At 35.0% G+C, this 11,914-nt stretch overlaps 1 protein-coding gene across 1 annotated transcript in view; it reads right to left on the bottom strand.

Annotated features, from left to right (window-relative positions):
• Positions 1-11,914, bottom strand: part of mid1 (midline 1) — a 68,855-nt gene that overhangs the window by 54,359 nt on the left and 2,582 nt on the right. The gene's annotated exons all lie outside the window — the stretch shown is intronic.

Genomic DNA, 11,914 nt, shown 5'->3' with positions numbered 1-11,914 from the left:
TATCCGCGTACATACGTTGTTTGTGATACTCTCCAAAATGGCGCTATAGGGTGACACGGAGGAGACGAATTGTTGAATAAAGTCGTTATTATTGTTTTCTTTGCGCACAAAAAGTATTCTCGTAGCTTCGTAAAATTACGGTTGAACCACTGATGTCACATGGATTATTTTAACGATCACCTTGCTATGTTTCTGAGCGTTGATCGTGGTAGTTCCCTTGCTGTCGACAGAGGGTCTGAGAGCTCTCGGATTTAATCAGAAATATCTTAATTTGTGTTCTGAAGATGAACGAAGGTCTTTCGGGTTTAGAACGACATGAGGGTAATTAGTAATTAATGACAGAATTTTCATTTTTGGGTGAAGTATCCCTTTAAAGTATTTGTTATTCTATTCTAACGTTAGTTAAAGCGTGGTTAAGCTCACAAGAGTCCGAAATTCTCGTCTGAAATTTTCGCACGTTAAAAAATAAATAAGACCTCACGTTGTGTCAATCATGTTTACACACTGCCTCCGAAAGTTTAGTCTGTCATAAAAAAAATTAGGATCAGGTTCGATTTTCTGCGTTTTACCATTCGTAGCAAGTATTTTGAGAGGAAAGGATGACGAATACGAAAAAACGCATATGAAAATTTCGGACTCATTGTGCAAGGACTGTTGTTCGACAAAATTTCATGAGTGAAATCCAGTCATTTCAATATGAACTCGCGCGATCGGATTTCTATTGGAATGAAATTAGTTAGTGTAAGATCTGGTCCATTAAAGCTACACCATGCAACTTTTTTTTGATAAAAATATAAAAAATTAATTAATGAAAGAGTCAAATCGTGCTGTTACGTCCCTGGACGTAAGTTATTATTTGTATTTATTTATTTGCATTTGCATGTATTGCATATGTTGTATTTACTTTACCCAGATGCACTTTGATAAACCTGTAATAATGATTTATAGGCCTTATCTTAGAGCGGTCGGGATGGATTTCGCGGGAAATTGCACACAGATCGGAAGCGCAAACAAAACAACGTTCTTCTACAAGAGGGTTGCAGTTTTATTTTTTTAACCAAAAGTTACATAGTGCAGCTAAAAATAATATTAACAGATACAACTTTTGATTTTAATAATGTATTACTTGCCTAAATGATGAAATTAACATTGATTAATAAATGATTTAGAAGTATTTTTCATTGTTACACTGTAAAAGGGTTGCTGTAAATTTTACAGTAATTTACTGGCAGCTGGAATCCAGTAAGTTACTGTAAAAGTATTTACAGTATCATTATGAAGTATACTAACCTTTTTGTTGAGTCTTTCCTCCGCTGTCCGCCACTCCCACCAAATGGAAAAAAAACTTGAAAAGTAATCTCCCTTGCCATTGTATTTGTATTTATTTATTTGCATTTGCATGTATTGCATATGTTGTATTTACTTTACCCAGATGCACTTTGATAAACCTGTAATAATGATTTATAGGCCTTATCTTAGAGCGGTCGGGATGGATTTCGCGGGAAATTGCACACAGATCGGAAGCGCAAACAAAACAACGTTCTTCTACAAGAGGGTTGCAGTTTTATTTTTTTAACCAAAAGTTACATAGTGCAGCTAAAAATAATATTAACAGATACAACTTTTGATTTTAATAATGTATTACTTGCCTAAATGATGAAATTAACATTGATTAATAAATGATTTAGAAGTATTTTTCATTGTTACACTGTAAAAGGGTTGCTGTAAATTTTACAGTAATTTACTGGCAGCTGGAATCCAGTAAGTTACTGTAAAAGTATTTACAGTATCATTATGAAGTATACTAACCTTTTTGTTGAGTCTTTCCTCCGCTGTCCGCCACTCCCACCAAATGGAAAAAAAAACTTGAAAAGTAATCTCCCTTGCCATTGGTCAGTTTTTCGCAGGCATTGTCACAACTGTAAATCGATTTACAGTAGTGAAGAATTACAGTAGTGTGCATATATTTTCCCATAATCCTTTGCTATTTACAGTATAATACTGTTTGCAAATATAACAGTATTATACTGTACATATTACAGTAAAATACTGTTCAAATTACAAAAATCCATTACAGTGTAGTTCATCTTACCCAATGCAGCTATCTAATGTTAACAAATGGAAATGTGTTATCAAAAGATTCACGAATAATTATTTTTTAGCGTTCCACAGAAAAATAACAGCATACAGGTTTGAAATGACTTGAGGGTAACAAGTAACTAATGATAAATATTGGCCACAAAGGCATGTTTAGTTCATGCTATACCACACAACCCATTATGACAGTGCTGAGAAATCCAGTTTAATTTGATCCCACGGCTGCCAGTCAATGTCAGCGAGAGTTATTTATCTTATAATTATAATTGGGTGTTTCTTCAACTTCAGGCACTTTTCCAGTATGTCACAGGGGTTGATTTTTATTCAAACTAACATTTTAACTCTTTGTTATATGAAGGTCTCATCAAAACTTTTTGGAAACTTTTTTATCATGCCTTCATCTTTTAGATTCGCTATAAATTTGAGATTTTATTGCAGACTCAGACTTTAATATATATATATATATATATATATATAATATGAACATCAACTATAAAAATATAAATTCAAACATTTTAAAAAGCTATGACAATCTAATAAACATACACTGAAGCAAAATTGGTGTAGAAACAGTTTGCACTTAAAAATTGCTAGTAAAATTCACAAATAGTTAAAAAATGGCAAGAAACAGTATTTTCTTTTAAAATGTACTCCAATAAACTTAAAAAAAAACTAGAAAACTAGACTGAAATATACAAATTATTTTATTAAATAATTATTGCATTAAATAATTTATATCAATATTTACAAACAATATTCACTACATTTCAACTGTCCCTCTGTGGCGTCATTTCCATAAAAAACAGCAAAATAATAAAGAAAAAAATCTAATAAAATTGTTAAATGTTAGTGTACTTGTTTACAGAGAAGATGGCAATGAAGAGCTTGTGATGAAATATAAGATGCATGATGTAAAAACAAAGAAAAATTAAGATAAATATGACTTTTTTGTGCATTATTTCCAATCAATTTACCAAATTATGCACAAAGCGTGAAAATATGATTCAGTACATGCACCCACTGTAAAAAAAAATGCTGATGCAATAGTTACACAAACTTAAAATTCAAACTTATAATGTGTTGTTTCAACTTAAAACTACGTGTTTATGTTGCCTTAACATTTAAGTTTAATCAACTTGGATTTAAAAAAATAAAAAAAATAAAAGTAAGCTGTGAATTATTGCAACAATCTACTTTTGCAGTGAAAGATAAAAGATTTTAATGATTAAAATGTCAGTTGTACAAAATGTTTTAAATCAAAATGCACAATCTGAGATAGAAATGATCGTTTGTTGGTTGACCGAATGACAACTCCTTTGATGATGTGCATTTGTGTTTTGAACATGTTAGTTGTCAAATTGTTTTCTAAAAGCTCAAGAAGACAAGAAGTTCTCAGTGTTGAAGAAACAGCCGCTTATAGATTTAACACGCTGCATTTGATGATTTGACACGCAGTCTGATCGCCTGCTTTATGCACTCTTGGGAAACGCTCATTTCACCCAACCGCTTTCACTAAACAAACGTTTATTCTGCTCTTTGTGAAAGCGTCAGCGTTTCAGTGCCGTTGTGTGCGAGTGTGGAAATACTTTGGTCGGCTGCTGTAAGATCACTGCCACTTTTCCCAAGTCTGTGGTAAAACTGAAGAATGCTGGAATTTCTGCAGTCAGACGAGTTCAACAGAAAGCCTTCATCTGCACTGTTTTTAAAGTTAGATTGAAATGCATTGTTCACCAGCTCTTGTGAGCATGAATGCTATCGATACCTCCAGCCGTCTGATATGGATTGTGATAATGATTGTTCCACATATGATCTGTGGATCTGTGCCTGGAGCGTGCATTTTTTCCAAGCCTCGCTCTGGCATTATTCTGCAGCTCTAATTCTGTCCGAAAACCTTCAGCCAAAACAGAGCAACAAAACCAAAGCTTCAGTGAATGTGGAATGGTGAACACAGCTAACTAACTAGGAATTAAACTGTGGTACGAGGACTGAGAGTCCACCAGGAACTGATACTGATTCCAAGATGAGATCATGAAAATCTGCGATTTGTGAATTGAAGGGCGAGTTCAGATGGAAATTAATGATGCTCGTTGTTTATCCCAAGCCACATTTCCCTTTAAAATGCAATGCTGCAATGGAGTTGCACAACTAAATGTTTCCTTCCTGAAGGATGTATTAGTGTTTGTGCAGCAGCAGTAAAGTGCCATTGAGTCTGTGGTAAATTCAGGTTTTAGTCTTTGATTCTGTGTAAAAATAAGAATCAGAATGTAATCTGAATGTAATCTGTAGTCTGTTTTAACGGCTAAACAGTATATAGTTGAACAGATGCAAGAAAGAAAACCAATCAGAATTCAGTATGCAAATATTACAGCAGGCCATCACATTTTGAATGATGAACAAATCAATACGAAAAGTTTTGATTTGTTCAAAACCCTAACCCTAAACTTAACCTAACCCTAACCCTAACCCTAACTTTTTCAATTGTAAATTTCTTTCAAACTTCAGCTATCAATAACTAACCAGCTAGCTAACTAACTAAATAAATAAATACAACATTAAAATTATCCGCAAAATAAAGCTCGAATGAGAACTGCATAGTAATAAAAAATAAATAAATAAATAAATACAAATAAATACAAATAAATAAATAAATAAATATTGGTTCCCCTAAAACTAAAATTATCTGCAAAACAAAGTTTGAATGAATAATGCATATGAATGAATGAATTAATTAATTAATTAAAATAAAAAATAATTAGAGATAAACGAATAGAGCTAAACAAACAAACAAATATATAAATAATTAAATAACAAATGAATGAATAAATAAATAAATGGTAGCACCGCCAAGACTATAATTAAGTGCAAAACAAAGTTTAAATGAAGATTGCATGTAAATAAATAAATAAACAAATGGTAGTACCCCTAAGACTAAAATTATCTGCAAAACAAAGTTTGAATGAATAATGCATATGAATGAATGAATGAATGAATGAATTAATTAATTAATTAATTAATGAATGGTAGTAGCCCCACTTAAGTGCAAAACAAAGTTTACATGAAGATTGCATGGAAATAAATACATACATACATACATACATAAATGGTAGTATCACTAATACTAAAATTGTCTGTAAAACAAAGTTTGCATGAAAACTGCAGGGTAACCAGTTCAGGCTGAATTAATTGCATTAGTTTAATACTTTAGATTTAGAGATTTAAAACAAACCCTGAGCAGAATGACAGAGACAAACACCGTAGAAAGAAACCAGCCATGAAACAGTTTGATGATTAGTCATCTTCAGCGGACCGGATATCAAACAATCAGCCACTGAAACACAGCAAGCAGAAAGCAACAAACAATCCCTAGCTCCTCACCAGTCTGAGACCCAGCATTTGGCCATTTCTGAGACGCACGAGAGCCTTGTCTGTTCCTTGAGCACCTTAAGAAACAGATGCTAAATGTGATATTTTCCCTCCAGCGCTATTGGCAAATCATGCCGATGAGGGAGAGAGATCCCAATCCAAACGCCTTCCTAAAAGCCCTGACCTAAAAGCCTGAGCTTTTGTCTCTGTAGTTTTGTCTCTGGACACTTTCGAGGTAAATTTCCCCCCGTCGTCCGGCGAAACTGCCACTCAAAGTGGAGAGACGTCCGGAGGGAGGCGTTTGCGGTCACAGACACTTGCTAATTAGGACAAAAGCATTAAGACAAGGTTAGAAGGACCTGACAGCATGAGGGCTGCGTCTAAATAACGCCTCTCATTCCCAGCGCTCATTTGCATGGAAATCATGCCAGGCTGCATTCATTTTAAAACAGGCCGTGAAAAGCTGACTCAAAGTGAGTAGTCGACTTCAAGAGTGAAGAGCATTGGGGCTCTTTTAACCAATTTGTACCCAGAATGCTCAACAGAGCCAGTGCATGGGCCTAAATGAAAGATGTATGTATTTGAATTGCATAAAAGACAAACTTATTTCATTAAAAATTATGAACATGGTCCAATATATACATTACTATATATTATATTAAACTATATTTGCTCAAATATATCACCAAATCATCATCAGCAAATAAATCAGCAAAGAACATACTTTACAATATTCCAAAGAACAAAGAAATTACTATATTACAATATAAAACAAAACAGAAACATTACTAAATCATTATAAATCTAGTTTTGATCTCTAGTAGTTACATTTTGATTAAGATTAGAAATGTTTTTTAATGTTTTTTTTGTTTTTTTTTTGCCCTTGAAACACATTTTGAAATATATTTTGGCATGGTTATTGTGTATTTAAAACACATTACATACTATTACAGAAATCTGACCTGTTTCATCTACAGTATTTATGACTGACAAATATGAATCACATTAAGTTCATTTGTTTGTTTATGTTAAAACTATATAATCCAAATGAATGAACATTTTATATGCAATTCAAATACATAAATCTAAAATTTAGGCCTAAATATTTTGGGTGCAGATTCTGCTCCATTTTTATGATTTAAAGATAAAAGAAAAATATTCCAGCTAAATATAAGCTTCGTAGTATGTGACACAAATTTTCTATTTACTAGGAATATTTCTATATTTAAGATATGGAATAATTAGATCATATACTGGACTCCTGTAAAATATCCCACAGAAGTAATAACAGTGAGTAAGTTATTTTTGAGTAAGGTCTTTTGGGGTGAACTGCTCCTTTAAAACCATTGCATGCTTGTCATGCCAGCTGTTGCCATGACGTTCTGCGGGCATCTGCTACACATCTTGGCAGTCGTGTAAAACCCGAGACTCCTTCACTCTCGGAGACACTGAGGAGTTTGGGCCAAAGCGATTGGATTTAAAGAGACTCGTCTACTGCAGGTTACATGTAAACTAGTCCCAGCCTCAGATGTTCAACCCACAGACGGTTTACCAGCACTGGATCTGCTGAGTTTCTGAGGTCAGCGGCATCAAACGCTATGCAGAGTTTATTTTTAGACGCGAGATATTCACCAGCTGCACTCAATATATTCTGCTCTGTTCTGCAACATTTAGCATTTTCATTTAAAAATAAAAACTAATACAAACGACTGATAAAAACTATAACAGTATCTCCATCATACTAATTCTCATATTTACAGAATCTGCCTAGCAACCTCCCTAAGCACCATAGCAACCATTTATCAACACTCTAGGAACCATTTAGAACACGTTTCCAACTGCTTAGCAACCGCCCTAGCCACTGTCTGGCAACACCTTAGCAAACTCCCTAGCAACCACTCAGAATACCTTAGCACTGGCCTAGCAACCATTTAGAACAGGGGTGCCCAACCCTGGTCCTGGAGATCTACCTTCCTAAGGAAGTTAGATCTCCAGGAACAGGGTTGGGTACCCCTGATTTAGAACAATGTAGCAACTTCTTAAAGGGTTAGTTCATCCAAAAATGAAAATTACTCACCCTCAAGTAATCTTAGGTGTATATGACTTTCTTCTTTCAGACGAATCCAGTCGGAGTTATATTAAAAATTGTCTTTGATCTTTCAAGCTGTTTAATGCCACTCAGCGGGTGTTGCATGCATCAGTCCAAAAGAAGCTAAATAAAAAGCACCCATCCATAAAAAAAGTGTCTCACATGGCTTTGAACAAAGGCCTTCTGTAGCGAATCGATGCATTTTTGTAAGAAAAATATCCATATTCAAAACGTAATAATCACTTTAATCTAGCTTGCGCCAGCAGTTATACACAGAAGCAGCTCCGGGAGGATGACGTATGGAGGTCGGCTTTAGCAACCACTCAGAATAACTAAGCACTGGCCTAGCAACCATTTAGAACAACTTAGCAACTTCTTAGCAGCTATCTAGAACAAATTAGTAACTGTGTAGCAACACCTTGGCAACTGCCTGTCAATTCCTTAGCAACCTCCCTAGAACCATTAGGAATACCTTAGTACTGGCCTAGCAACTATCCAGCACACATTAGTAACTGTTTAGCAAAACCTTAGCAACCACCCTTGCTATTGCCTGGAGACACCTTAGCAAAAACCCTAGCAACTGCCTAGCAACCACATAAAATACCTTAGCAGTGGCCCAGAAAGACAAGTTTTCAAACTCCACAGGGCTTGCAGATCCATGCAGAACACATTAGTAACTGTTTAGCAACACCCTAGCAACCACCTTAAAAGCACCTTAGCAACTACCTAGAAAGACAAGTAAAACATTTCAAACTCCACAGGGCTTATTTACATAATCTGCCTAGCAACAGTTTAACAACCTCCCTGAACACCATAGCAACCACTTATCAACACTCTAGGATCCATTTAGAACACGTTTGCAACTGCTTAGCAACACCTTAGCAACCGCCTGGCAACCACCATAGCAGATGCCTAGCAACCACTTAGAATACCTTAGCAATAGGCTAACAACCATTTAGAACATCTTAACTTCCACCTTACCAACCGCCCTAGCAACTGCCTGGCAACACCTTAGCAACCACCCTAGCAACTACCTAGCAACCTCCCTGAACACCATAGCAACCACTTATCAACACTCTAGGATCCATTTAGAACACTTTTGCAACTGCTTAGCAACACCTTAGCAACTGCCTGGCAACCACCATAGCAGCTGCCTAGCAACGACTTAGAATACCTTAGCAATAGCCTAGCAACCATTTAGAACATCTTAACGTCCACCTTACCAACCGCCCTAGCAACTGCCTGGCAACACCTTAGCAACCACCCTAGCAACTGCCTGGCAACACCTTAGCAACCACTTAGAATACTTTAGAAGAAGCCTAGCAACCATTTAAAACTTCTTAGCAACCATGCAGAACACATTAGTAACTGCACCCTAGCAACCACCCAAAACACTTTAACAGCTATTGTAAAAGTTGTCACTCCACAGGGCTTTTATAAACCCTTTCAGGCGAGTGTTTGTCAAACTTTCCTTGTCTAGTTAAAATATAAATGATCTCTTCTTCTTACGTGACATGAAAAACACGTTCAATCTGAGAGTAAAACTATCAATTTAATATGTGCAATATATGCGTCCCTCCTTTCATTTTCTATCATGCTTATTATAAACGTCAATGCAAAATCCATGCATGTTTGCAAATGAGATTTATTTTCTGGCGGTGATGAAGCGGCCCTGAGAGAGGATCGTATTGTATTGACATCAGTTGTATTCAGTGTTTGCCGGAAGCAGCAGCAGCAGTGAATGACTGTATGCTAAACTCATCTCTGTCATTTCTGCCAAACGCCGTTCTGCCCTCCTGCCAGCGATTCACAAACTACAGCGATTCAGTGCTCCAATAACAAATGCTAAGCATTATTAATTTAGCACGCTTGAATTATACATCAAAAGACGGATCTGACCGTTTCAAATAAACAGAACATATTCCTTTAGGCAGTGAGCTTGTACAACTGTACATAAAAAAGCCATTTAAAGCAATGCATACTGTATTTGGCAATGTTTACATCATCAGACATGTGACACAATTATAAGCATGTGCACATTTGTGTGACTCTACTAAATTAATGCAGTGTTTCCAAACCTTTTGAGCAATGAATTTCAGTAATAGCCTAATAGGTTTAAAAAATATATATAACAAAACTTTTAATTTAAGTGAACATAAAACAATCTTTACATAAACTATAAATTGTATATGCATAAACTATAAATTGAATATAGATTCATCTTTATTCATGCCACAAAAGTTAATCGGCGAAGAACAGCGAGTGTTTCTTTAGTTCTGTGATTTCCGTCAATGAGAGACTGCAGCAGGTTTGACTTTAAAAGCAGCGCTGTCTCTTTAAATCCTGACGCATATGACGCACATCTGTTTTTCTCCCAACTCTTTATGGTCATTTAGGAGTTTTTAACTCATTTAAGACTGTGCTTATGAGGTTACTTGCCAAAAACGGGCATTTTGACATAATTTTGAGTTTTTTGTTTGTTGAAGCTCTATTAGCACGCTGTCTGAAGCGCTTTCTGTGCGTGTCAGTGTGTCGATGCCTAGTACCAAATTAACTTCTCTTTTGCATCTTATCGCGCTTGATAACATGTTAATATTAGTCTAATGCCGAATACCAGCCAAAGGATGCCAAGAAAAAAGATGCTGCAGTAATTGCATGATTAACATATTAACTCTGACAGCCCTAATATATATGTATAGTATATAGTGCTGGATAGATTACTTACAAATTGCAGATTACATGATGAAAAGTTAGTAACATAATCTAGGTTACTCATTTTAGGTAATACATTCTGACTACGTTTTAGGTTACTTTTTATGTAACTTGTTTTAAACTTACCATTAAACATACCATATTGATATAAAACAGCAAAGAGAAAGAAAGTATATTCCATTTTTGATATCAACATCATAAAATGCATTAAACACTGATTAAACGAGGGTTTCTCAAACTGGGCTTAATGAAGGAACTGTGTTGGGTTTGTGAGTTATTAGAAAGCTAATAATTAATTACATAATGAATATGTAAAATAAATGATTTAAACACTTGAGCACTAAAAATAGAAATGTTTAATTTGTTTACCCGCATGCCAATGTGACCATTAAGCAACATCATACTGTGAATGTTTACAGTATATATATATATATTTACAGTATACACTCACACACACAAACATATACACACACTATATATATAAATAAATACATAAATGTATATATATTCATATGTATTTAAATGTAATGTTAAAATGTTTTTTATATATGTGTGTGTGTGTGTGTGTGTGTGTGTGTGTATATATATATATATATATAAATATATATATATAATATACACACACGCATATATAATGCATATTTTTACAGTATTACTTAATTATATTATCTTATATTAAGTCATATTTTTAATATTATATTCCATATTTATTTTTTTAGATTAATTTCTGTAACCTTTCCATAGCTATATAAGACTTATTTACAGAGAAGTTCATTTTTTTCTTTTCCTTTTACATTTCTTCTATTAAGTTTCATAAACCTCACAACATTGTTGCAGTGCAAAAATAATTGCACTCACGAAGAACATTTTCAGCTCGAATATTTCAAGGTTGGGCATTATTAGAAAAATATTTATATAAGTAAAAAGCATACTGTATGTTGTTACAATAAATTATAATGTTTTTGAATTATATTTAATTAATTTCAAAAACTTTTCCAGGTCCTGGAAATCACAATTAGCTTTTCCAAAAGCATGGGAACTCTGTTAATAAATAATCAGTTCTTCTTTTAAATGCAATGCAAACTTTAATAACTTAATGAACTACATAATCACATTTCCAGACAGAGTTCTCTATTCAGATCTCATGAGTGCTGGTCACCGACATCAACCATAACTAACTAAATAAGTAGGTCATCAATTAAAAGGACAAAACAACACACTAGTAAAGACATTCAGAGCGACTTACAGTGAATCTCAGCTGAGTTTCCACGAGTAAACAGCTACTGAGCAGAGCAGAGCTGATGTTCAGACAGACGCATGTGAAGGACAATGAAGCGCTGCTCTGTGTGTGTGTGTGTGTGTGTGTGTGTGTGTGTGTGTGTGCACCTGTAGTGTGTGTGTGTGCGCGTGTGTGTGTGTGTGTGTGTGTGTGTGTGTGTGTGTGTGTGTGTGTTCATGCGAGCATCATCATTTGTTACTGCATGCAGGGAACCCCTCGAACAGACATGCTGTCGGCCTCGACACGCCTCCACCTCTCGCAACAAAGGACTGCTGACGGTCATGTGTGACTTCACTAGAGAACATTAGCATTAACAGAGCAGCTAAAACCAGCACAGAACTCTGTGAATGAACCACTGATTCACACGAGCAACA

The sequence above is a fragment of the Sinocyclocheilus anshuiensis genome, unplaced genomic scaffold (assembly GCF_001515605.1).
Source record: "Sinocyclocheilus anshuiensis isolate Anshui unplaced genomic scaffold, SAMN03320099.WGS_v1.1 scaffold394, whole genome shotgun sequence".
NCBI classification, from domain to species: domain Eukaryota; kingdom Metazoa; phylum Chordata; class Actinopteri; order Cypriniformes; family Cyprinidae; genus Sinocyclocheilus; species Sinocyclocheilus anshuiensis.
Note: the sequence above shows the minus strand (reverse complement) of the source record. Positions and strands in the feature narration are given on the sequence as shown.